The sequence below is a fragment of the Lycium ferocissimum genome, chromosome 2, assembly GCF_029784015.1.
Source record: "Lycium ferocissimum isolate CSIRO_LF1 chromosome 2, AGI_CSIRO_Lferr_CH_V1, whole genome shotgun sequence".
NCBI lineage: Eukaryota > Viridiplantae > Streptophyta > Magnoliopsida > Solanales > Solanaceae > Lycium > Lycium ferocissimum.
Genome location: NC_081343.1, coordinates 57,812,830 through 57,839,306, shown reverse-complemented (window position 1 = coordinate 57,839,306; position 26,477 = coordinate 57,812,830). Strand labels below are relative to the sequence as shown.

Here is a 26,477-nt window from a genome sequence, read left to right as displayed (position 1 = left end):
TTATATATATATATAAGATTTGACATGGTTTCAGATCAAATTACAGCAGTTGTTCGTCCAAAAGGAAGAAGACGACACTGCCAGAAATAGTCTAGTAGAATCTTTACTCGGGTCTATAATGGCCAATGCAGAAGCTTAGTGGAAACTATAGACCTGAGTAAAGATTCTGCTAGTTTATTTCTAGCAGTGTCGTATTCTTCCTTTTGGATGAACAACTGTTGTAATTTGATCCAAAACCATGTTAAATCTTAACCAAACTGCTTCAAATTTCATATCATATATGAGCTCCCCTCCACGTTCTGATTCTTTTGAGATATCACTCATGTGAAATAGAGCTCGATTGTGGTAATCCAAAATTTGAACAATCATCTTCTTCAACCTTGAGAGTTGCTAAAAATAGATCCAAAATCATGTCAAATCTCAACGAAATTGCTTCAAATTTCATATATGAATTCTCCTAGATGTTCTAATTTTTTTTTAGGCATTGGCAGCTGCTACATTCCATATAACAACTGCTGTATATATGCATTATATATAAGATTTGACATGGTTTCGGATCAAATTACAGCAGTTGTTAGTCCAAAAGGAAGAAGACGACACTGCCAGAAATAGTCTAGTAGAATTTGTTATACCCCATTTTAACCAGGGTCAAAATGGTTTACAACATTCCGGTAATTACGGATTAAATTAAAGTTAAGGAGTCGCCACCTAATTAATTATGGTGAACTAGGACACGTAAAGTTAATTAAAATAATTGTCTAAAATTAACTCCATTTTAAGTCTACTAAACCTAAGATCTAGGTAAGGGTTCAATTAATCTAAAGGGAAGGTGTTAAGCACCTTTTAAGATCCATTAAAAATGGTTAACCGTACGGGCTTAATGATTTAATTAAGGCTAGTAAAAAATAGTTTTCATGGGTGTCCTTTATTATTAAAAAAAAAAAAAAGGGTATTAAGGATACGAATAAAAGACAAAATAATACATTAACTTAAGAAGTTATCCAGTTCATTTTCGAAAGTAAGCTACTCTTTTTTATGCTCTCGTAGAAAATTGATTAAAAATAGAATAAAGAATAAAAGAGGTAATGTTTGAACTTGGAAAGTGAGAAATAGTGGATCTGACCAAATCTGATTCACGTCAAAAACTTAAAAGGAAAAGAAAATATTTTTAGGTAAAGAAACCAAATAAGGCTTGAGAAAAGTTTCAAACTTTTAGCTTATAGCTCCTTTTTGGCACAGAAAAAACAGTGTAAGATATTTCTTTTTGAAAACCTCGGGATAATAGAAGTGAAACTTTAAACCTTGTCATTTTAGAAACAAAAAAAAAAAAAAGTTATAATTATTGCTGGAAAAAAAAAATCCATTCCCACTCCAGATTAGATATAGATTTAAAAACTTTATATCTAAATACTAAGTTCCATATGATAGAATGAGTAAATACTTTGTAAACTTAGAAGTGATGATCCTATGTGACAAATGACTTGATTAATAATTAGATGTCTTGCTAGGTGTTAGATCAAGATCAACTAACTTCAGAATGCTTCAAACAAATCACCGAAACAAACAATCAAGTATTCATGGTAACAACTAGAAAAGAAATCAGGTATAATATCCAGAATAAGTAACTAAAGGAAAAGTATAGCCGAATGTTTGCCATTTCCTCTCGCTTCTCTTCGGGTGTCTGTTTGTATGAGTTTCGAGAGAGAGCGAGAAATGGGAGTGACTGAAGACTGTAGATGCGGATTCCCTGTCTTAGCAAAGACATGGAGTCCTGTATAAAAACTCCTCGCGACGTCAACGTCGTTGAGTCTCAAGTGAAACTCTTCGGCTCCGGTATTTATGCAGCGACGAAAAGAAAGAAAATGGAGTTAGAAAAGGAACCAAATCTTTAATAGGCATGGAAATGAAACAACAAAGCTGAAAAATCACCTGGTGGTAATATTGTACTAAATTATCTCATACATCATAATGACGGGAAACACAAGAAAAGCCCCCCTAATGCTAACAAATTAGAAGTATTAAGTAAAGCCAATCCGTTCTTAATAACATACCCTGGACATGATTTAAAGGCACATATACAGTAAATTAAAAAAAAAAAAAAAAAGGGGACATCTGCAAAGCATACAGCCTCAAATATTTTAAGAAGCATACAAATTCAAGTACTTAAAAGTCTTAGCACATAATCATACATTGTTTCTCTTTTTGTCATGAACCAATTCTTAGAGCAAAAATGAATAAGAAATCCTAACAGAGACTTCTACCAAAGCAGAATTAGAATATATCAATTTGCATTCTTAAGACTTTAAGTAAAGGACAAAAGTGTAAATATACCATTTAGAGCAGATGTCATAGTTCTAAAAGTAGTGTATATATCTGCGTATGCATTACAAAATTGTGCAAAAATATCTACTGAAAATTGTGCAAATATACCCTTTTCGCTGATGGGAGTTTTTTTTAAAAATCATTTATGTTATTTTTTAATTAAAAAAAATGCCACGTGACTTTTAAGAAAGTCTACCCATTTTTTTTTAGTAGACATATTTTTGTAAAGTCATGGTAATTTTTTTTTTTTGGTGTATCGGGTATAGTTCATTTAAAAAAAATATCTCCGTGACTTAAAAAAAAGTCACCCACTTTTTTAAACGAATTAGACCCGATCCATCAGAAAAAAATTATTATGTGGCTTTAGAAAAATATGTCTACTAAAAAAAAAAGGGTAGACTTTTTTTTAAAATCACATGGCATTTTTTGTAATTAAAAAAATAACCTAAATAATGTTTTTAAATAACCCCTGTCAGCGAAAAGAGTATATTTGCACCATTTTATAACGGCAGGGGTATATTTACACCATTTTGTAACGGCAGGGGTATATTTGCACCATTGGCAAGGGTATATATACACTACTTTTGTAATGAGGGATATATCTGCTCTAAATCGCAAAGTTGAGGAATATATTTGCACCTTTGCCCAAAAACATGCTCATGGATAAAGATATTGTGCAGGTGATATGAATTGTTTGAGAGAAACCTAGTTATGTTGACTGAATCGAGGCTTGCACGAAAAGAGGATAGTCAAACCCTGCCATGGCTGATGAAGGACTAAACTTTCAACAAAAATGGGAAGAAAAGAAAGAGGCTCTGCCATGAAAGTATAATAGAGAAGGAGTAAAAAGCTGCGCTTAGAAAGTGAAAGAAATCAACCCTAATTGAATTTGAATGAAGGGGTGTTTAAGTCATTTTGTCGGATAAAGTGAGGGTAGTTTGGTCTATTCAAAGACTTGGCGGGTTTGTGCTATTTGGGGTATATTGGGCTGCTAACTTGGCCGAAAATTGGGCCATCGTTTTGGACTTAAATTCCCTCTTCCTTATAAAAGTTCCTTTGGGCTTCTAACTTAATAACTAGCACATTATATTATGCAATGACAATTAGTATAGTAATTAATATGTAGAAAATAAAGTACTAATTTTACAAACTTATCGTTAATGATTTAGCATATAAAGTATCAACTTATAGCTAATTTAATAAGTACTAACATAAAGTAATGACGATCAATTATTAAAAAGAGGTGTAAAATAATAAAAATGTAATTATAAGTTAGTAATTCTGAAAAATAGTGACAATGATAATGAAAGGATAATTATTATAATAGTAGAGAATAGTAGCGAAAATAAGGTAATTATTAATTTAGAAGCTTAAAAAGTGAATCGGAAGAAAGGAGGGTCAAAATTAGGTGTCAACAGAATCTTTACTCAGGTCTATAATGGCCAATGCAGAAGCTTAGTAGAAACTATAGACCTGAGTAAAGATTCTGCTCGACCACTTCTAGCAGTGTCGTTTTCTTTATTTTGGACGAACAATTGCTGTAATTTGATCCGAAACCATGTCAAATCTTAACCAAACTGCTTCAAATTTCAAATATGAGCTCCCCTCCACGTTCCGATTCTTTTGAGATATCACTCATGTGAAATAGAGCTCAATTGTGGTAATCCAAAATTTGAACAATCATCTTCTTCAACCTTGAGAGTTGTTATAAAATCGATTCAAAATCATGTCAAATCTCAACAAAATTGCTTCAAATTTCAGATATGAATTCTCCTCGATGTTCCGATTTTTTTTTTTTTTAGGTATCACTCACTCAAAATGAAGTTCGTTTGCGGTAAGCCACATTTTTTAATTAGAGCTTCAAAGCTTTGTTAATGGTCATCAATGTCTTCCAGCTCCTTCTTCACGTTTTTCATCAGCCAAAATGTATATATACTTCAAGTTTAGCTTCCAACGATGATTACACACATAGAATATGAAGGAAGGCAAGAATTTGGGAGTAAAGGAATGATTTTCGGGGATGACGAACATGGAAGAAGAAAGAGAGAAAGAGAAAAGGTTTTTTTTAAAAGTTTAAAACTTAACCCCAAAATTTTTCTATCACTTAGAAAAAGACTTTTGGGGTCCTGCCACTCAATGTTCCCACTCTTTATGGCATCTAATTTTGTCCCATCTAATTTTGTCCCAATGATTTTAACTGTTCCTATGCGGTATGGACTACATTCAAATGTCACATTAGAATTCGGGATTTTTTAGCCCATCTTTTAAGTTTGGGCAAAGGTGCAAATATACCCCTCAACTTTGCGATTTAGAGCAGATATAACCCTCTTTACAAAGTGGTAATATATACCCCTGCCGTTACAAAATGGTGCAAATATATCCTTTTTGCTGACGGGATTTTAAAAAAAAAATCATTTAGGTTATTTTTTAATTAAAAAAATATCACGTGACTTAAAAAAAGTCTACCTATTTTTTGTAAGTAAACATATTTTTCTAAAGCTGCATGCTAATTTATTTTGGTGTGTCGAGTCTGGTTCGTTTACAAAAATTATCTCCGTGACTTAAAAAAATAAGTTTACCCATTTTTTTAAACGAACCAGACCCGACCCACCAGAAAAAATTACTATATGGCTTTAAAAAAGTATATCTACTAAAAAAAATGGGTAGACTTTTTTTAAAAGTCAAGTGACATTTTTTTAATTAAAAAATAACATAAATGATTTTTTTTTTTTAAAAAAAATTCCGTCAACAAAAAGGACACATTTGCACCATTTTGTAAATGTAGGGGTATATTTGCATCATTTTGTAATGGTGAGGGTATATACACACCACTTTTGTAACAAGGGATATATCTGCTCTAAATCGCAAAGTTGAAGGTTATCTTTGCACCTTTGCCCTTTAAGTTTTAAAACCTTGGAATTAATTCTTTGAATTATGTTGTCTGCGTGTGCCGTGTGGTAATTAAGCCACAAAAAAATGAAAGAAAAAAACGGAAGAAAATAAGTCTCCTTTTCCAGGGATCAGAGTAGTACTCCTTCCATACCAGTTTAAATAATACTAGTTTTTCTGTACGTGCATTGCACGTGTATACCGAGCTTTGTAGTATATGATGTTATAAAAGAATATTAACATTATTAAAATAAATCTCTAATTAATAATTATCAAACATAAAATAATAAAATACAAGTTTTGTAAATGATCAATATATGTGGATCGTCATAAGGTGCTTGTTTATTAATGTCTAAATGATGATATTGTTGAAGCTATGAAGAAGAACAATCGAAGTTATTGTTTGAAGCCACGAAGAAGAACAATCGAAGTTATCTTTGAGAAAGAGGTGATTTTTTAGTAGTATTGTCTTCTACTTCTGTCATTGTTTTAGTTTATAGTTGTACACAATCAACTGAGTTGGTATCATTGTCACACCCCGAACCATGGCCTGGGCGTAACACGACACTTTCGGTCTTTTCGTTTGCGTGACCGAGCGAACCAACCTGGCCCGAATCAACATGTGACATCAAAACATACTAAATAGAAATAATACTAACACATGTCGATCTTCTAAGAGTCTGTCTGAAATATCATAAATGCGGAAATAATGAATAAGCCCGAAAGTCTGAATAAGTGGCCGACAAGGCTAACACAAAAGCCTGCTAAACATCTGACTGACTGCAACTATAGTCTATGGCGCCTCTAAGAATAATAAAGTCCGACATTTCCAGGGATAAGGCCCCGCATACCTGTTCACCGACGAACTCCCCATGAAGACCGAAAGTATGATAACGCCGAGGAACTGGGCTCACCAAGTGCCACCGATACGAGAAGGTCCTAGCAAGAAGAATCGTCAACCTCGTAAATCGTTACATGCATCGCAGATGCGAGCCCGGCAAAAGCGGACGTCGAGACATTTGAATTGCACTGGTATGTAAAGCAACTAGAAGAAAGAACTGTAAATACTAAAACTGAAACTGAACTGATAACTGAAACAAGGAAATAAAGATATGAATACTCCCTGTTCTGAATGAGGAACCACCTGTTTATCTGAATAAATAATATGTGGCCTCAGGCCCAATATATATGTGCACAAGATGTGGCCTCAGGCCCAAGTATACGTATACATAACTGCGGCCTTAGGCCCAATAACACAGGTGTTCATCATTAAGCAATTTACATAAAAGAACTGAGAATCATGCTAAAAGATACAACACTGACATACTGGGCAATGATTCACTCATACATGTATTCATGAACTGATTATGAGAACTAACGCTTTAACTATTTATAAATATGCTGAGTATTCTAGACTGAGACTCATGGGTATCAAACACAAGTCTATATTGATTACGCACTGAGCTCACAACATCCGGAATGAAAGTCATGAATGAACTATGAAACTAGAGAATTGAAGTTCTGCAACTATTCAAGGAACTAAGCTTAACTATATTTTTGAGGCAATTGGTAACGTTGTAAACGAACGTGGCGTAGGGAGAATCATTAACATTCTTAAACGTAGAGAGTTAGCCTCACATATCTTAATTCCGGCCTTTGAACATAATACAACGTTCGTCAACCCTTTCAACTTTAATCTATAGCAACACAAGTCAAAGGGATTCCATATTAGCAATAATATCCATGCTTTGGTCACTTAAGCATTTTATCAAATACTTGGTGGGCATAAAGCTCCACAACCTTCTTTAATGTTGTTTTCCTCACCCAATTCTCATTCTATTACTTCTAGGTGATTCTACAATCTCAATTAGTGGTAATTAACATCATTCTCCATCACCCATATGATTACAACAATCTCAAGTCAACAATCCAAAACCCTACTATAGTTCGTGTAATTCTCTTTACTAAACCCATTTATTATTCTCTCAAGAACTCATCAATTCACTACTATGAATGATCAGAGAGTAGAGAATTACCTTTTTGAAGTTCAATCCTCTTGAATTCTAGTTCTAGGGTTTCCACGTCCAACAATTATGTTCCAATCACAACTCTATCGATTAGAAGGGTTTACTCAAGTTAGAAAGGGATTAGGGACTTGAATTCAAACTAGAATCATGATAAAATTCACATTGGAAGGTTCTTGAGGCTTGTGACTTGTTCTCTCCTGCCTTAGGATGATTTCTCATGATTAGGGGTGTTAAGGAAATAAACCCCAAGCTTAAATATAAGAGAAAACACGAAAATTTGACTTTTGACCCGAAACTCGACCTTTTATGCGATGGGTCCGCGATGCACATGCAGCGCTCGACCCCCTGCAGGTCAGTGGTCATAGAGGGTGTTTTTGTGCAATCGTCCCGTGATGCGGGGCCATCGCACGCGCCCTCACAAGTGACATGTGTCGGTTCTGTGCAGTGTTCGGTAAAATGGGCCTAACTTCTTGTACAGAACTCTGTTCAGGATCCATAATATACCGTTGGAAAGGTATTTCAAAGGCCACAACTTCATATTTTAAGTTTTCTCAAATTCTCAATGGATTTTCACTAAATTGGACTGGAAGGCAGACGTATCGAAAACTTAGCCGAGTTTATAGAATTTTAAGCAACTTACTATTAGCCATCTTGAGACGATCATATCTCTTTGCTCCGATCTCTGATTGGTCTGATCCTTATATCGTTAGAAAAATATTTCTACGTACTACAACTTTCATTAAGGGTACTTTCCCAAATTCCCAACTAATCAAGGAGCTATGGCTGCCCGAAATAGGCCTATCAACCATTTTCGCAAAACGTTCAAACATTCAGTTTTTTCTATTAAAACTCTGACGATACGAGTCTAACCTTAGTTCTAAGATACGGGGTGTAACAATCATCTTTTTTTACTTGGATAAAATTTATTTTTTGGCTTACCATTATTGTTATTGAATGTATATTGTGTTGAAGATAAAAGTTAATGCAACAAACTAATGTTCGACCAATAACTATTCTTCTAATATATCAAATTTTCAACTTTATTATTCTTTTGATTTTAAATATTTCAGCAACACAATATAGTTTAATATGAGCAACATCAACTTGATATTTCAGCAACACAGTATCAAGTACATCTGATATTGCCTTTAATATTTGTTTGTTTCCTATAAAATTTATTATGTCAAAGTAAAATATATGGATAGCAAATAATTTCTTTAGGTTTATCTAATTTTTTGAGTATGGGTTTGCTATGATTTGCCGTGTTTAATTTTCCTACATTAGATGCAACATATTTTTTCCTTCTTTTAGATATCGTGCCCAATTTTCTTTTGTCCAATATAGATAAATGACGCGATCAATCAAATGCAACCTTATCCTCCAGCTAACTGGGAGCAGCATCAACAATGGCTGATTACGATGACAAAAGGGAGATCACTGAAGGCTCAAGCTACCAAGATGCTATGCACAGAAGTCATTCATGCCATCTGGATTGAGAGGAACATGAGAATCTTTGAGAAACAAAGTAGAAGTTGGGACAAAGTAGCAAAAGAGATCGTTTATGTATTATGTGTTAGAGCTTCCCCTAGATTTCAACATTTATTTCATTGTCTTAGATTCTAGCCTAGCTCGTGTTTAGTTTAAGACTGCTAGCACGATGTGTATAACTTGCTACACCGATTTGTAATGTTCAGCTTTGGTGATTAATGGAAAGTTTAATTACCAAAAAAAAAAATTAAAAAAAAAATAATATTCGTGCTTCGATAGTTTTTTTATTTAAATCTAAACATATCGGGCTTCATATTATAAAACTAATATAGCAGTAGTTGATAAGTAAATTTATATAGTGAATCAACCATTATAACGGCAAAGAACAAGAACCGTTAGTTAATTCAACCTTTAGTAACTAATCTTAAAGATTGCATCTCTTCAAATAAATTGGTGGCTTTTTAATAAGTAGGGTATTCAGGTTAATAAAAAAAAAATAGTAATTAGATAATGCAACCTTTTAATTTAGAGTTCCTATTTTTAATATTTTATTGTAATAATATTATATAAGAGAGGGTTTCAACATGTCTGTTTAGGTGTCAATAAATTTCAAATCAAGGATAATTTAGTCATTTTAGTTTAGTGGAGCATTACTAATTAGCTACGTGCCTTCTACTCCTACGACCACCTTCCTCTTCCCTGCAATTGAACAGCGAACTCATCCCTTTCATTCCCAACCCTAACAAAAATTAGCCCAATATATTTTTGGGTCTATTACTGGGTGGAAGCAAAGCAAGAAAACTAAAAAAGTCACCAATCAAAGTTCGATTTTCAATGAAGATGCCGATCCGCAAGCAGAAAATTTCAACACCGAGAACGGAACTTTTCAGGTGATCCAACTTTATTATTTCTTTCAGTTTTATGGGATTCCAGAAATTCTAATAAACTGCTATAATTTATTTTTATTATTGCATTTCCCAAAGTTAATTTAGTTAATATCCAAGGTGGTGACATTCGCATTTCTTGTGAGAATTCGTTGGGGCTTTTATATATATAGAGGACTCATATATCCAGTTTTAACTAATTTAGGATTGAGTTATTAGTTGATTGAGTGACTCATATAGATTGATTGAGTCCCAATCACCTTATTCCGGGTAATATCTCTTTATTTTTCCAATTCTCATTCTATGTGTATCTCGCAATTTTCATTTGTGGGTATATTCCTTGGGAGGCTTAAGTTTACTGAGTGTTCGTCTATAGAAGCTGAGAAATTGCATTTAGTTCTACAATTATTTTAAATAGATCTTTCGATAAAAGAAACATATTTTAATTGATATATAGCAGGTGAGAAAAATGATGTGGTAGAATTGTTGAACTTGCTTTGGAAGAAACAAATTAATTCGGTGGTGTGGTGATGCTAAAGTAATTAGACAACTTGGTTACTGGAGCAACTTTTAGTTTTTGATTTTCAATTTTATTAATTTTTTTCTTGTAGTACGTTATCGTTCATTACATACTTGATTCGTGATCTAAATTTTTTGAAACAACTTAATGGAATTAAGAAAATTCAGGTCCCAAGAAGATAAGTCTTTGAAGATGAATGACTACATTGTTGATGATCATGGAATTTATGTTGATTCTGACTGTTTGAAGAAAGTGAAGTTTTGGATTAAAATAATGCATGTTCTCTCATGATGTCTTTTTACATCTTTACACCTCTTAGATCAGATTTCGCTCCAAATTTATCTTACTATGGGTTTGGAATTTCTTCTTCTTTAGCTGTGCCTCATGCTTTCAGAATTACATCATGTAAGCTTAACAACTTTTCACACATATCATTAATTATCATGACCTTTGTTTTCAGTATGTTGTGGAATTTAATTTTGAATTCTAGGGTTAGTTTTGTTTTCAAGCTCCACTTTTGGCTATCCTTTGAATGGTATTAAATCTATCTGCTTTTCTACGGAGGGAATGATAGTTGCTTTTGAGAAAGGTAAATCAGTGGTAAGTATTTTTATGGGATGATTTGAGCGAATATGTTAAGATATTAAATACCTAATATTTGAAAAACATACACTGAATCTTTTTTCTTTTTGACTTGCTATACAGAGCTTGAAAGAGAAGCAGTTCTTGTATGACATTTTTGCTAATGGGCGAAATAGTTGTTGACAAGTAATTCCCCCTCTCCTTTTACTTTCTTAAGATGCAGCTTTTATTATGCCTATACACATTAGAAAATTTCAATAACTGAATTTGGTGCTTTTAGCAACTTATAAATCAAGCTAAAAATCAAATATCACACTAAGACGTGCATTTTCACTACATATCCCTGTATATGTTAAATAATTGAAGTATAACATGCCATGTCTTCTACTTGCTCATACATTTATATTTCCTTTTGGTCTTTTACTCGCAAATCGTGCCCAAACGTCTTGCGTAGACTAATTATAACTATTTACTCTGAGAGCTATATGCGTGAATTGAGGGATTCTACTGAGTCAATGGTTGAGTACGAATAGATCTGAAAATGATTCATGTTCTTAAAAGATATGCTGTTTCAATTTTCTTGTTCGAAGTTCTAAATTTTAACTATAGGTATATACCCAAGTTAAATGTCAATGTTCACGAAATGTCCATTCTGTCTGCATGCCTGTTTTGACTTTATAACAGAATTTCCTATGTTGTGCAAGCTTCACAAATAGATCAATATGGTAATAATGTGCTGCAAACTATATTTTCAATAAATTCTTCGATTTTTTCCAGAAGCAAATGATTAGTTCCCTGCATCTCACGCTCCATGAATAGCCGGGATACTGAGAAATATCCAAAAAGGTATTTCGGGAATCTGCTTTGTGTAGCTTGCTGAGCCTTTTTTGTCCTATAAAATAGAACAATACTGAGGATAACTACATTTCTGTGATGGCACAATGATATAATCAAATTGATGGCTTCCATTCAACAGGATGATAAAAGAAGATTGTTTGGCTTCCATTCGTGTAAGAATGTTATATCTGTGATCATCATTCATCACGATTGTTAGGGCAGTAGTGCTTAAGCATATCTTTTATATTATTGTGTCATTACTTATTTCTTTGTAATGTGTCTCAAGGTACCCATTAGAGTTTGTCAACTACCTTTGCCACTCTTGCCATAAGGACAAACATCAAATACACCTGCACAGAAGCCATGAAACTGGAGATACATTAACACCATATATGTTGCTTGCTTGGAAGCTTGATTTGCTTAAATTATCTACATACCAGGTTGTGCTTAATTTGTAAACAAAGTGCGTAATGCTGCAATACTTTTGGCTGAACAGATACAGTTTGTAATACCTCACTCCTTGCTGTTGTAACATTTGAACAAGAAAACTGAATTGCTATGCAACATTATTGTCTAATAATATGCTAAAGTCGTGTTGTTAGCTGATGTTCTGTCGTACAACTCCATGATTGCAACTATCTGAAGAGCAATTGTCCTGTAACAGTGATATTACGTCCAGCACGGGCCATACACCCCTAGTAATAATATAATGTTAAACTTTGTTTCATCTCTGAAGATTTACCAACGGATGGAGACTAATTTTGAAAGAAAATGTTTTTTAAGCCTAAAGGTTGACATGGTTGAAAGGACACACACCTTTTTAAGAAAGGTTACTTCAATTTATTTTATTTTTAGATATTATTAGAGGTAATTTAGGAATTTAACTTTTGATTAAACCAATTCTCAAAGCTAAATTGGATTAGATTGAGCGAATATTTCAAAATTATGATAATTATCTGTCCTCACACTTCTCCGTTCTCAATCACTTTTGCTGCTTTGAATTTGTTGTGTACTCAAATACCTGTAATTCCCTTGATAGAACATGTAGAATAACGTCAAGGAAAAATTATGTATATTGTTATTATTTTCTTGATAATTTAACATTGCCTCTTATGTAATGTTAACAATTTTTAGCAGAAGGAACTTTAAGTTATGCTAATATAACTAATTCCACAGGCACCTTCTCAAAAATTTCAAAGTCGGGCCATCCTAGCATGAAATATGTGTCAGTAGATTAATTAGATAAGAACAAAGTAGATGCCATATAAAACAGAGTAAAGAAAGTAATGAAACATACAATACCGTCAATGTAGATTGACAAATTGTTCGGCCATTTGAAAACATATATGAATAGACACGGCGTAAATCGCAAACGGTGGGTTCGGAGCTATTGATTGTTGACCACAATGATTATGTTAAACCCATAGTAGATTCCGTGGACACAGATAGAGGAATTATTATGAGGGACTATTGCTCCTTGAATAATAAAATCGTTGCGACTGTTGGGTTGATACTTCATAGGTAGAGACTGTTGAGTTGGTCGTTGTAGGATTAGATTTTTTTTTTCTAAAAAAAGTTGTGGTGGTAGTTAGATTATTAAGGCAAAGCATTTAACTTTTAAGCATTTTTAACTACTAGTTTACAATTCTGGTCGAATGTTATTAGACTTACATAAAAATTGGAGTATTCAATTCTACTTGCATGTCTAATTTAAATTTAAAATAATTGAATAAAGGTCTTTTTTGTATAACTATTTGGTATCCCGAACAAACTGTCCAAAGTAATCCATACTCTTGCCACGTAAGAGCCATTAAAGGAGGAAGCGCTCTCATCAGGATTTTGTCCATTCCCATAAAGGTATTCTATACAGCCCACCACATGAATAGTTAATTAACTTAAATTACAGAAAACATAAAAAGAACATCTAATTTCTCTATCTTCTCTTTCCTTAGCTAACGGTCAATAACGGCTATATCCTGGTCACAATGCTCCACCTAAGGTGTCGGGAGGCTCTCTTCTTATCCGAAGGAATCAATTCCTCCTGAAGGTGTGACTCAATCTACAGTGGGAATTCAAGAAATAAGCTTTTATGCTAACATAATCACAGCCCCATCAAGATCTGTGCAATTACCTATTAGACATGAAAGGGAACGGGTTATGGCAAAGCAAACTTTGCATAATGGAGTTCCTACTATCATCTTTAAAGGTCTGGAATATTATGGAGTCATGGCTGCTGAGTGTAGATACACTTTAGTGGGTCGATTCCTAAAAGCTCGTCCGCAAATTGACAAAATTAGGTCACAATTTAAGGAGCTGGTTACTATTAAAGGAACCGCTTCAGTTGGTGTTTTTGATAACTTCAATGTCTTTATCGATTTTACAAATGGACGGGATTTCAGTACCATTTGGTACAGAAGGGTGCTTGAAATAGATGGAATGCAAATGTGGTTACAGAAATGGTCGCCGGATTTTAAACCAGAGGAGGATCTTCCTAATGCTCTAGCTTGGGTCCTGCTACTAGGTTTGCCCTTTCACCTTCACACTTGGCATTATCTGAAACAAATTCTTAGCCCTGTGGGCACTCCCCTGACTTTAGATGCTGCTACGACTAATCGATCAAGGCCAAGTATGGCCAAAGTTAGGATAGAAATGGACTTAAGAAAACGCAAATCGCCAAAGGATTCTATCAAAAAATTGGCCCAAAATACCGTTAAAAAATTGGGACACAATACTATAGATTGTAGGATTATTGAAAAAACTAAATTATAGAAAGGAACATGCCAAGGTTGGAAATGTTGTTGATTTGGCCGTAAATAGGAAACAAGATGGTCCTGAAAAGACTGAGGAAAAAAAGGAAGATGATGAGAAAGAAGGAAATTTGTATGTCAATGAAGAGGAAGCAGAAGGGAAAAACAAAAAAGATCAACATCAGGAAGATGGTGATAGGAATACTGGTACTAAGCATGATAAAAATGGTACAGTGAAAGAGCAAAAAGAGCTCCTTAGCAAGAGATTCAAGAACAAAGCTAAGAAAAAAATGTTGTCAAGAAAACTCCAAAAAAGACTGCTTTTCAAGACTGTCACGCCTGGAGAAATTGCTAAGAGACAAAAGAGGATCAAAAATAATTCTGCTAAACCTCAAATGGTGGAACAAAGAATTGATGAGAAAGTGGATAACACTAGTAAATACTGCAAAAGCATTGATGAAAAAAGGGAAAGAAATTCAGGACACAATAAGATTATTCATAAGGATGGTCAGTCAAATAGTATTCAGCTCAATAAGGATGAAGAGGACAAGGTTAGGATTCCATGGAAAGGATGAAGACTTGGAAAGGAGACTAAATTATTACCTTCTTATATAAAAAATGTTGGAAAGGAACATAGCTAGATATGGAAGAGGAACGCATAGAAAAATCCAAAACCAAAACTAGTGATAAAAGCAAAGGAAACAGGAAAGATAATGTGATGCAAGACAAGGAAATAAGAGAAGGAAGGAGACTAGAGACTTTGGCAGAAATCAAGCTCTGTCAATTGACTCAACAGACACTAGAAACAACAAAAAAAATCAACTGGATACTGCTCAAAGTCAAAGAAATGATATTTCAACTGACTTAAGAGGCAGAAGCAGAAACAGGAGAATCAAAGATGCTAAATCAAAGCCTACAGCTATTGAGAGAGGAAAAGATAAAGGTCAAAGACAAAGTGCCCCTCCCCTATCCATTTATGATTAGTGCAATCTTTTGGAATATTAGGGGTTAGGTCAAAAAAATCATTTCTCAGATTAAAGAAACTTGTCAACATTAATAAAGTGGCTTTTGTAGCAATATATGAGCCCTTTATGGATATGACCAAGACTAAAGGCTACAAAAGGTATTTTGGTTTCCATCATTATAAGGCTAATACCAATGGCCAAATATGGTGTTTTTGGAATGACCATGATAACACTGAGATCATTGCTAATAATGATCAACAACTTACTCTTAGTTTAAAAAATTTGTCTACTGATAAAGGCAAATTTGTCACTACTGTTTATGCAAAGTGCACTCCTGAAGAAAGAATTGATCTTTGGGATAGCATTGTTGATATGAATAGTCTTATAGATGGACCATGGTGCATGGGTGGAGATTTCAATGTCATTATGGACCCAGATGAAAAACTTGGAGGTCTACCCCGCAAAGCCTCTAAAAGCCTGGGCTTTATAAACTGTATGAACCTTGTGATTTGAGTGACATAGGATTTACTGGTCCTAAGTTCATATGGGTGCAACTATTGGATTCCTAGCAAAAGAATTTGGATGAGACTAGATAGAATCTTAGTAAATGAAGACTGGGCTGAAATGTTTCAAAGTAATGTGGTGAAACACTTATCCAGGATTGGTTCTGATCATAGACCACTCTTATTAAAGTGTCACAATCCTCAGCAAGATCATGTCAAATTTTTTAAATTTCTGAACTTTTGGGTGGATCTCCCTGGGTTTATGGAAACTGTCGAAGAAAGTTGGAATGAGGATATTAGAGGTAACCCTATGTGGAAGCTTCAATGCAAACTAAAGAGGCTAAGTAGAACTCTTAGCAATTGGTCTAGACAAACGATTGGAGATGTTAATGAGCAGGTTAAAGAGTGGGAAGCAAAAGTGGAATTGCAAGAAGAATTAGATGTCATGAACAACACTGACCAAGGAAGAGCTAATTTAAACGAGGGATATGTTGAATATGTTAGATGGATGAATCTCCAGGATTCAATGCTCAGACAAAAAACTCAGCTTAAATGGTTCAAAGATGGTGACAAGAATACTAGATATTTCCACGGTGTTCTCAGGAACAAGAGAAGAAGATTATAGATTCATAGATTATAGATTCATAGGATCAAAAACCAGAGAGGAAGATAGGTTCAAGGGGATGAAAAAATTGCTAAAGCTGCCACTAAGCATTTCAGTAAACAATTCAACTTGAATCTTACAGAGAGGCAGAGCAGGATCACAGAATGCATACCTTCTATCATCACCACAGAGGATAATTACATGCTGACTTCATTACCTAAGGAAGATGAGATTAAACAAGCTGTTTTCAACATGAGCATGGAAAGTTTTGCAGGACCAGATGGGTACAATGGTAAGTTTTTTTTAGCATTGTTGGCATATTATCAAAGAAGATATTATTGCTTTTGTGCATGATTATTTTCATGGTAAAATGCTCACCAAATTTATACTCATTCTTGTCTTGCACTTATTCCTAAAATTGACACTCCTACTTGTTTTTCTGAACTGAGACCTATTAGCTTGAGTAACTTCTCTAATAAGATTATTTCAAAAATCCTGGCTATTAGGCTCAATTCCCTTCTTCCTAAATTAATCTCAGAAAATCAAAGTGGATTTGTCCCTGGGAGAAGTATTACAAATAATGTAATGCTTACTCAGGAGATAATTCATGGGATCTCTAAAGAAAATAAGAGGGGAAATGTCATCTTAAAACTGGATATGGAAAAAGCATATGACAAACTTTCCTGGTCCTTTCTTGTCAAAGTTTGAAATAAATTTGGTTTTAATGATTTTTGGATTGATCTGATTTCGAGAAGCATCTCTAATGTTTGGTATTCTATTATTATCAATGGAACTAGACATGGTTTTTTTAAATCTTCTCAAGGTCTTAAACAAGGGGATCTAATATCCCCTTCCCTCTTTATAATTGTTGCTAAGGTACTCACCAGGTCTTTAAACAGTTTATTAAACAACCCGAACTTCATTCCTTTCTCTATGCATAGAAATGGTCCTCAGATCACTCATTTAGCCGATGCAGATGATATTGTCATTTTTAGTAGTGGTAATTCTAGATCTATTAAGCTTATCATGAAGCATATTAGGAAATATGAAAAGGTCTCTGGTCAAATGGTTCAATAAAGATAAGAGTTTTTTCCTCACCACCCCTAAAACCTGTGCTTATAGAATAAATAGAATAAGAAGTTGCACTGGTTTTCTAGAAAAAGATTTTCCTTTCACTTATCTTGGATGTCCTATCTATATTGGTAGGAAAAGAATTGTTTACTTTGATAATATGGTTTCTACGATTGTTAAAAGGCTAAATGCTTGGCAAGGTAACATGTTGTCTAGTGGAGGTAGAATGGTTCTTATTAATAGTGTCATACAATCCTTGCCTATATATACTTTGTCTGCTATTAACCCTCCTAAAGGTACCTTGGAGCTAATGGAAAAACACATTGCCAACTTCTTCTGGTGAGCTGCTAATGGAAAAAACAAGTATCATTGGAGTGCATGGGAGAATTTATGTTTTCCTAAAACATAACTGGGTATTGCTACTAGAGCTATGAGAGATATTGCTGACACTCTTGCTGTAAAGAGGTGGTGGAAATTCAGAGCAAAAAATTCTCTTTGGGCTGAGTTTCTAACTGCTAAGTACTGTCCTAGAATGCATCTTGTTGGGAAAAAGTGGGTTGCTGGGAACTCACAAGCTTGGAAACACTTGCTTTGGTCAAGAGAAAAGAGTGAGAGGTGCATCAGGTGGAAAATCAACATTGGTACATGCAGCTTCTGGTGGGACAACTGGACTGAAATTGGTTCATTGGCTCAAATCTGCTCAAATTATATGACAAGAGGCAATTTCAGAGACAAAGTCCAGGATTACATGACAGATCACATTTGGAATGCTCAAAAGTTGTACACTACTCTTCCAGGTCAAGTTGCTTTACACGTTATGTCCATAAATATTGGTTGTGAAGATAGAAAAGACTATGCTATATGGAATGAGACTGAAGATGGGAAATTTTCAAATGGTTCTGCTTGGGATCTGATCAGAAAACACAGAAACAACAATGATTTCATGGGCAAATTATGGCACAATGCCATTCCATTCAAGATGTCCTTCATTTGTTGGAGAATGTTTCTCAATAAACTGCCATTTCCTAGAGCCTTGATGCATAACAGTACTCAGGAAGTAGTGAATTGTGTATGCTGCTATGTGCCTCAACATGATGATGTACAACATGTTTTCATAAAAGGGCAGGCTGCTGATTGTATATGGAAGGCTATGGGAGCACCTCTTGGGATTAATCATCAGCATGGGCCAATAAGAACTATATTTGGTAACTGGTGGAACACTAGAACTTATAACAAAGTCCATAAGTTGGTGATCCAAACTCTTCCAATCTTGATCTGTTGGGAAATATGGAAGTCCTGGTCAGCTTGTAGATATGGACACAAGAATAGGTTCTACCACTATAGAATGGTTACTCAATGCACTTGGAACATCAAAGCAGTGATTCAAAATGCCTTTCCATCCATTTCAACTGAAGAAAACTGGAACAGTTTATGCAGCAAGCTAGAAAGGATCAGACCAAGGGTGAAATGTACTGTTGTGTCCTGGAAGAAACCTAGCATTGGAATGATCAAGTTAAACACAGATGGTAGTTTCTTCAAAGAATCTAACAAAGCTGGTATAGGTAGTATGGTGAGGATTAATGAGGGGAATATGATTATGGATTTTTCCATCCCTGTTGACTGCAATAGCAATAATCAGGCAGAAGCTATAGCAGTTCAATATGGAGTGAATTGGTGCATACAACAAGGATTGGACAATCTGCACATTGAACTTGATTCTCTTCTAACCTGTGAGATGCTCAACAAAAAGGATACCAACAATTTAAAGCTCAAGCACAACATCAAGAAGACTATCAGATCACTCAATCAGACTCCTCATGAGATTACTCATTGTTTTAAGGAAACAAATCAAGTGGCTGATTTTTTGGCTAAACAGGCTGCAACCAGTGGAAATAGGACCTTATATCACTCTCTTCATGAATTTCCAAGAGAGGTAAAGGGAATATTTCAAATGGACAGATGGCAAATCCCAACCTTTAGGAGGAGATATGAAAAATGTAACTTCTTTGTTAGTTAATTATGCTTGTTCCATAGGGAAAGGAATTTGTATAGGCTATCCTTTTCCCAGATTGTTTAACAATCACTTTTGTAGGATTGAGGCAAGGTTTCCATGTCCCTCTCTTTCCATTGTAAGTTATTTCAACTTAAATATAACATGGTAGGGGTCAAGCCAAACCCCCCACACCTTAGGCCCACAACCTAATGGTGATGGCTTAATATAAAAAATAAAAAATAAAAATAAAAATAAAAATTAACTTAAAATTAATTATATTTTTGTTGCTTTCATTTCATATTTTGAAAGATTTTGAAATTATGAGATCTCATACGACAAAACATTTCTTTTCTTTTTCTTCGGTAATATTTATGTTTGGAAGCAATTTTACAGACATGAGGTCTTTTGATTCAAAGATTAATTAGATCAATAGTTGGCTAGCGGATTTAATATTTGTTTGTTCAAGAATCTTACAACCTTTGTTTTGCAAGCGAAGCCAAGACTTTCAAATCTCTGTGTTAGTTTGGTAAAGATGAATCCTTTCATATATGATGGGAAAATCTTACAACCTTTGTTTTGCAAGAGAAGCCAAGACTGTTTGTTAGTTTGGTAAAGATGAATCTTTTCATATATGATGCTTTTGTTTCAACTCTCTTACTCACAACTCAGAGATCTTTTTTGGTTTCTCATCCGGTGTGCGGTACCCGCGTTGGAGCCCAATTATATCCGAATTCGCACTGCATAGTACCATTTCGGAAAAAGTGCTCCCTACCAAGGATTTTTCATACTCCGGGTTCGAACCCGAGAAGGAGCAACACATCCGCTGCACCACATCCTTTGGTGGTACAACTCATAGATTTTATAAAACCAATAGTGAAATATTTTATTCAGAACATTATGGGAATTCTCATATATGAACTGTGGATGTTTCACCAAGGAGATCCCAACTCCTTATTTTGATTTTGTAGTCTGGTAAGGCTTTACAAACTTTCAAATCCTCATATATTAACTGAGCATGTTTTACCGATCGAGGATTTTACAACCTTTTTCTCTTATGATTTGTACACTATTAGGACTTTCACACATTTTTATATTTTACCATGGTACCAATACTGTACCAAAAAAAAAAAAAAAAGGAGATTAGTACCAATGACTGTCATTCGGAGAAACAAAATTCTTGAGGCGGTTCACAGCGATGTATTTTAGACAATTTTTCATGCATATTTTGGCCTTCAAGTAAAAGATACATGTTAAAATTATAATATTAAAATATGCTGACATCAAAATCCTTATCCCAGCAAGAAATCTAAATATTTGAATTCAAACAAAAATTAATGAAAATCAATTCTCTGACTAATTTTAAATTTAGAGTGATTTCAAGTTTTCACAAGCCGTAACTCTTTTACGGATATGTTGTTGGTATTAGAATTGCTACAAATTGTCTACCAAGTACAATCACTCTAGGGAATTAGGGGTGATGTATTTTTTAAAAATCAAACCAAACTAATTTTTTTAAAATTTATACACCAAACCAAACCAATAAAATTCGGGTTTTTCAACCTCGGGTTTTCTCGGGTTGTTCGGTTTTCTCGGATTTTCGGGTTTTTTTTCGGAATAGTCTTGATACAAAACATATAACTTTTACTTTAAATATTTCTTTAGTCCTAGTAAAATACAATTATATAATTAAGGTGTTTCTTAAGAAAATAACACAAAATGTGAAAGAGTGATGACATTGTATTAAAATATTCAACAAAAGCTAATATAATCGGTTAAAATAAATATTGCTAATTAACAAGTCATAAAAGAAAATGACCATAATCTAAAAATACTAAGTCATGCTAAAATAAGTAATAATTATATGACAAAGAAAAAAACTTAAGTTATGTATTTTTACTCTCTAAATCAATTATGCAAAACTAAAGAATAGATGACATTATTGTCATTTCTAGTGGTAAATTGAATTTCTTTTGTTAGGATTAGTGTTGAGTTGGTTTTGGTTTGGACTTTATTTGAGTTACTAACATCCATAGGATATAAAACTTATTGACATTCAAAATTCTAAGTTCAAGCTTGAATAATATGATAATAGATAAAAAATTACGAAAAAATTTAAGAAATATTTATAAATTACTTTACAAATAAATATTTTTATGTATAAAATATTTTAAAAATTGAATACATGTAATATCGGGTTGGTTTGGTTCGGTTTGACAGTTAAAACCAAACCAAACCAATTATCTTTTTTTTTAACACCAAACCAAGTCACAAACCACTAGTCGGTTTTTTTCTCGGTTTATCGGTTTGGTGCGGTTTGTCGGTTTACTTTGTACACCCCTAATCACTACAAATAATTTGTACGAAAAAGACTAAGTTCGTCAATAACCTCAAATCCAACAAATATAAAATCACAATACTGAAGTTCGGGAAATATCTAACTATCAAAATGCAAAAAACTAAAAAACCATAAAAGATTCCGAAAGAATAGAGTTTCAAGTTAAAGCAACAACAATAAGTCAATAAGTCATAAACTAAGCAAAGAGTTAATAAAACTTACAATGCATACCTATTCATATTGACTCTTTAAGCACAAGAAAAATATCCATGATAGCTTGCAATTAATCAGATGGCATCAATTCAATCCAGAGGAGTCTGTCAAATAATTGTGGAAGCAAGAACCTTAACCCAACAAATGGCTTTAATAGAGATTACTTGGTAACTATCTTTGAACATTGTGTCAACGTTGTTTACCATCCATGCCCTCAACTTACGACTTTGTCACCTGCAACAAAATAACAAAGGAAATCAACATATCTCTTTCATAGAATGACTAATAGATCATTGCCAATTTCATGATATATATATACCTACAAAAAAATAATAAAGGTAAAACACACGAAATTAAGATATACCAAGCCTTTCTGGAAAGACGAAAGGAACTTGTCACATGTATAGCGTATCGTAAAACCTATTGTGTTAATCACAACTTTTGTGAATTATAAAGCGTCTTTTCAACCAACGATACCTTCAACGAAAATTATCAGAATAAAGAAACCAAAAGACAAATCCAAGAGCCAGGATAAACCATAGGAGTTGAGAATTAGCACAAAAAACATAAAGATTTTCTATTTTTTGGTTTCACACCCGATGTCCGGTATCCGCATTGGAGCTCGACTATATCCGGATTCGTGCCGCGTAAGGCCCCATTAGGGGGGCAGCACTCCCTACCATGGATTTTTCCAAACTCAGGGCTCGAACCCGAGACTCATACGTTAAGGGAGGAGCAACCCCATCCGCTGCACCACATCCTTTGGTGGTCTAATAGAGATATTATTAAACGAACATAATGAAACTCTGTACCTAATCAACCTAAAGCATAACCTGTAATACTAACCGAATGATTAAGAGACATGCAATATTTTCGTCAATCAACATTTAGCGTTTTAAATAATGCACCTCACAATTGAAGATCTCCAGCACCAATTAGTTTTACCTCAACTTGTCCATGGATAGAATATGTTGCAATATAATGTCTTTCGGATAGAATCTACTATACCCAAGTTTAATTGAAAACGACTTTGCATTCACGTTGATACCGAAATTCAAGTAGAAGGATTTTTAATTGAATTCAAAATTTTAAATATTAGGTGAAGCTAAATATTACTGGACAATTTTATCAAATATGGATTATCTCTTTGAAGAAATAGTTTAGCGTTTTTCTTAGAGACGTGTCCTTCTCGTTCTAGGATTTTATATTGTTCTGCACGATTGAGAATGACTCCTAATTGACTGCCAGTTTCTAAATATTACTAATTTATTATAAATTTAATATCTTAATAGTTATTATAATTTTATCCCAATTTAACTTAAATTTTTAAGGGCATAAAAGTCGATCAACATATGGAGGATATTTTCGTCATTCAACATTTAGCGAAAATTATTCGTGCCTTTAATATATGTATGCATGTATTCAAGCTGAAATTTATGAACAATCAGGCTATTCAAATGCCTTCTTTTTTGAACGACAAATGATTATATACTGGCTGAACCTAAGCCTATCAAGTGGGCCGGGCCGGGCCATATATAGTGGGCCGGGTTGGGGGCCGGATTGGAGGAGGGAAAGGGGTGTCCGGCCCAGCCCCCTACCCGGGTATGGGTACGTAGTGGGCTATGTGGGCCTAGCCGGGTTTTAGTTAGTGGGCCGGGTCGGATTTTAATTATTTTAAAAAAAAAAAATTCTAATACTAAAATTTATTGAGTTTGATACTTTAAAATTTAGTTGTTGTCAACTTTATTTTATCCATCAAGTTCCTTAAATTATACTTTGGCCCTATTTTCAATCTATAAATATCATTCATTCTTCTCCATATTATCTCACAATTTCCTACTCTCCTCTTTCCCTAAATTTCCTATTCATCCAAGTCTCTCTCTCTCTCTCTCTTCCAACTTCCAAGTTCAAATTTAAATTTTGAAATTTAAATTTAATGGATAATGATAATCCTCCACCTCCTCCTCCAGTCCGAAGATCAATTTCAAGTACGGTGTGGTTGCATTTTGAGCGAGCAGACGACGAACATGTTAGATGTCGACATTGTGGTCAAATATATCTCCATAAGTCCGAACCGATTTTTGGGGGTACTGGTCCGTTATGTAGGCACTTGGACAAAAGGCACAAAATTGAACTTTGAAGTTTATCTCTTCTTTAAATTTCTCCATCGATGCTAGCGTTTTGAACTTTTCATTTGTAATAAGTTAACCGCTCAAGTTTGTATATTTTGAATTTGTAATGTTATCAATTTAAGTTTGAAGTTTTATTTTAAATTACTTATGTAGTCTTATATGACACTCTCAACTTTTTATAATTTTTAGCACTTAAATAGCCGTTGGGAGTCTTCATTCCAACAACATATTGAATATACTGCAAATATCTATTAACATGGTGGGCGGACTCTCGGGATAAATGGCATGTCCGGCCATGGTCACTAATTTTTTCCTTTGGCCCAGCCCACTACTACTACATACAACGTTCACTATCCTAGCAAGTACGACACGTCATTTTAGTGCGAACTTTTGAACTGCTTCATTGTATTAATAAGCATTACAAAAAAATATTAGTGTGTCCAGAGTTCATCGCCTCTATTCTGGATGGACAATAACAATAGAGAGTGGTGCTTACAAAAATTGCATGAAAAAGAATACATATCTTCATGAATGCTTACAGGAAATAACCAAAGAAAATGAACCTACTACAAAAATTTGCAGATACCCTCTACTATTTCTTCTAATGAGGAGGGTTATGCATACTCTAGATAAATAAGTCTATTTATATAAGTTGATTAGAGAGCAAAAATTTAAGATATCAAATAAGACAATTCATTATGTAGTTAATTTGGTAACGGAAGGAAACCCAAAGTTCTTCAGTTTAGGAGGTGGAATGATTTACACCGTGGTAAAATATCTATATGAAGTCTTGTCTATATTCTTTATATATCCTTCCTATTGATTAACCAATAATTACTATAACTGAATAGCATTCAATGCTGACTGTCACACCCCTTTTTACACCCCGAAGGACGCATGTTTTATTATTAAAAAGTTTGTTCAATTGAAGTGACGTTTTGAGAAGAGATTATTTATTTATTCAGAGTCGCCACTTGTAATTGTGTTTTGTTATTCCAAGTCACCTTATGAATCCCTAATCAAAAGGAAATGACTCTATTTATTATTGGTCATGAAAATAAAAGACCGGGTAAGAAATTTTGTTGACCGGAGAGAAGGTATTAGGCATTCCCGAGTCTGTGATTCTAGCGTGATCGCTTTTATTGATTTATACTTGGCTAAAATTAATTCTTGGATAATACGTGTTTTTTCTACTCGTTTAATTACCTAAAATTAGCTTTAGAAATGTGACTTATATTTTCGGCTTAGGAGCTTAACCACACGTAAAGCCTCTTATTTACAAGAATCGACCAAGGAACGTATCCACACACATGGTCAAACTTGATTTATTTATAAAGTCAAGGACTGTAGCCACACACATGACTCTTTTGAGTTGTTAATTAATGTTTAAACAAGGTCCGTAACCGAACACATAGTTAACATTTAAGCGCACCTAAGAGAATCTATCGTTAAAAGGATTATTTGTCTCTTAAATATGAGACTCTTTTCTTTATCATTTTAGTCATTTTTCACTCTTTGACAACGGTTAAAGGATCATAATATTTGGCTATAATTTTTAACGAATCCGTACATACTTCTGATGACTAAATTAACACTTTAACCAAAGATATCTCATAAATGATTCACAAGCTCAATCAACATTGACTCCAAATGCTTAAATCATACCATACGTGAACGATTGAATGAACTAGTATTAAAAGCTACCCTTTAATTAAGTAAAATTAAGTACAAAAGACAAATTATATAATCAAATAAATCAACACCAATAATAGCCAAAGCAAGCAGATAAAAGAACAACTAATCCCTATCACAAAATTATAATCTCAAGAATCATACAGATTTATGCATCTCTTGATTTCAATTACCTCATTCTTTTCAAAATCTAAATTTTTCTCAAAAAGTTGCTGGTTTATGCAAAATTTTAAACAAGGCAAATAACATCTAAAAAAAATAGTAATAATGATGCCAAATATTTTACATGAAGCAGGCCAAACAATTAACAGACTTAGAGTTAACAATGTAAAATTGACTTCAAAGCTCAATTGTAAAACCAAGATACATATCCACGCACAAAGAAGCAGTTTTCTTATATATATATATATATATATATATATATATATATATATTCATAAAGGAGCTGTCGGAGAAGATGGTGATAACATCGGAGAAAACGAGGCAAATAAGTTTGATATACAAGAGGTCACTTAAGAATAATTGGACTATGTTCTTTGATTGAAATTTCTTTGCTTTTTACTTTGTCAAATTGGGTTACAATGAATGGGTCTATTTATGTACATTTGGGCTTCAATCCATTTTTACATACACAGGCCCATACGAAATCAGCACCAACATAGAAATTCCTTTC

General features: G+C 33.8%; 1 long non-coding RNA gene and 1 pseudogene across 1 annotated transcript; both read left to right on the top strand.

Moving 5' to 3' along the window:
* The window catches only part of LOC132047794 (cysteine-rich receptor-like protein kinase 10), a 73,204-nt pseudogene that overhangs the window by 12,332 nt on the left and 34,395 nt on the right, over positions 1-26,477 (top strand).
* On the top strand, positions 9,270-12,138 carry LOC132046291 (uncharacterized). The gene is made up of 2 exons (XR_009412680.1): positions 9,270-9,616; positions 10,836-12,138. It is a non-coding gene; the product is annotated as an uncharacterized LOC132046291 (long non-coding RNA).